The sequence below is a fragment of the Sinocyclocheilus grahami genome, unplaced genomic scaffold (genome assembly GCF_001515645.1).
Source record: "Sinocyclocheilus grahami isolate Dianchi unplaced genomic scaffold, SAMN03320097.WGS_v1.1 scaffold523.1, whole genome shotgun sequence".
Taxonomy (NCBI): Eukaryota; Metazoa; Chordata; class Actinopteri; order Cypriniformes; family Cyprinidae; genus Sinocyclocheilus; species Sinocyclocheilus grahami.
The window spans coordinates 963042-965350 of record NW_015505702.1 but is presented as its reverse complement, the minus strand read 5'-3'; the positions used below and the strand labels follow the sequence as shown (position 1 = coordinate 965350).

The 2309-nt window shown below is 34.6% G+C and overlaps 1 protein-coding gene across 1 annotated transcript in view; it reads left to right on the top strand.

Moving 5' to 3' along the window:
* LOC107555024 (protein FAM124A) overlaps positions 1 to 2309 on the top strand; it is an 18420-nt gene that overhangs the window by 13430 nt on the left and 2681 nt on the right. The gene's annotated exons all lie outside the window — the stretch shown is intronic.

Here is a 2309-nt window from a genome sequence, read left to right as displayed (position 1 = left end):
AAGGCAAAAACATAGGTTTACTTAAAAATATCAAAATTTGTGTTCCGAAATCTTACGGGTTTGGAACAATATGAGGGTGAGTAAAGGTTGACAGAATTTTTTGTTTTTGAGTGAACTATGTTTATGCTTTTTTCTATAGTACATTTGTTTTATTAGCAACAGGTCATGCTTAAGAATGTGCATTCATAATGAATGACTTTAAGACTAAATCAAATTGACGTGTATTTGTTGTTTGTTGTGGTATTCTGTAGTTTCATAATAGTTGTAATAACAAAAGACATTGCTTATGTCAGAAAGCTCAACGAAGAATAAAACTATGCCACCTACTGGTTGAACATGGTAAATATACAAGTGCTAGACCAGGGCTGTCCAAACTCGGTCCTGGAGGGCCGGTGTCCTGCAGAGTTTAGCTCCAACTTGCCTCAACACACCTGCTGGAAGTTTCTATGCCTAGTAAGAGCTTGATTAGCTGGTTCCGGTGTGTTTAATTAGGGTTGTAGCTAAACTCTGCAGGGCACCGGCCCTCCAGGACCGAGTTTGGACAGCCCTGTGCTAGACACTTGTCATGCCACAAGAAGTCACTATTAGAGAAAATATTGAAAACTGTACAATTTGTACAGTTTCACCATTTGTTCTGTATAAGAGTTTAAGAAAATAGTTTGTTTCTTGACATAAATGTAATGCTTTACATTATTGCATATTTTAAATTATATGTAAATATTTTGTTTTAAATAGTTGTCAGTGACAGATGTCATATCAATGATTATATGGATAGATAAGAAAATAATCAAGGAACTCATTAATGTCTGCGTTTACAAATATAAAATTCTTTTATTTTTATTAAATTCATGGTGTGAATTACTTGCTGTTGATGATGTAATAAAACAAAAAAAGGATAATGGTTATAATAGGGGTTAGCAGCTGTTTCTTTGAGGAAAAAAATGAATAAATAATGAATTGTGGAAAGTCAAAAACTTTTACAACATTTGGTCACTGGGTCCTGTTATAAATCGTTTCGAAATTCTTTATCCAAATGCAGTGCATCTTATGCATAATGTTGCCAATATGTTCATGTTTTCAAACACAGGAGACAAGTCTTACACTTCATTGTAAAGTAAGATGCAGGCTTGTTAATCAAACTATTCAAGCTATCAGTTACCTAAATCTTACAATTATTTTCAAAACTTGGTTGAATGAAGGGTCAAAGGTCAAAGATGTTCATGTTTCATTACATTCACGTAACCTGTTGATGCTTGCACACACACACATATGTACACACACAAGACAAGCACGCCCGGCTTTCCCCCTTGTGAGTTGCCCCTCTCTCAGTGCCAGAACACTCCCAACCCATTCCCAACTAATCCCATGAGCGTACCTGGCACATCGCTGGCGATACCGGCTCTCAGTGCTACTGCGCTCCGGCACTGGACTGGGATTCTGTTAATCTGGTCCTGCAGCCATAGAGCTACAGGAATAAAGCAGGAGGGGTGAACGACAGCGAGCTCTATAGTTCCCTGCTAGAATATAAATCAGTTCTAATGAAGTCACTTCCTGTGAAGCAGCTGTAGATTAAACATGCTGGGTTACAATGCCAGAATTTCAGACAAGAAGAAAAAGAAGAAGAACAACAATAATAATAAGTAGTAGTAGTATTGTTGTTATAAATATTAATACATGTGTATATTAATACAATTATTACAAAATATATACTATATAATATATGCAAAATGTTACTAGTTGTAATTATAACATTATTATAGGGTAAGCAATATTACGGTAACACTTTATTTTAAGGACCAATTCTCATTTAACTAGCATATTGGTTGTTTATTAGTACTTATAAAGCACATATTAATGTTTTATTCTGCATGACCATATTTTAGATCCTTTAATCCAACCCCCTAACAACTACCTTACTGGCTATTACGCAGCAAATTAAGAGTTTATTGAGGCAAAAGTCATAGTTAATAGTGAGAATTGGTCTCTAAACTAAAGTGACCAATATTACTTATATTGCTGAATAATAGTTATTTGTATTAGTACTCACCCTGTATAATAATTATAATTACCGCTATAAATGTAATATAATATTAATAATAATAATATTACCACCATCATCATCATCATGACACAGATATATTAAATAGCAATCCACTACATACTCAATTGTCAGAATGTAATTCTGAACCTGCGGTAGTATGTCCAGGCAGTGAATGTCACACACCTTGGTAGGCTACTTCCACTTAGAACTGTCCAATTTGTAACTAAAGGGGACCAAAGCGTGTCCAAATGTTTTAGACATTTAAAAA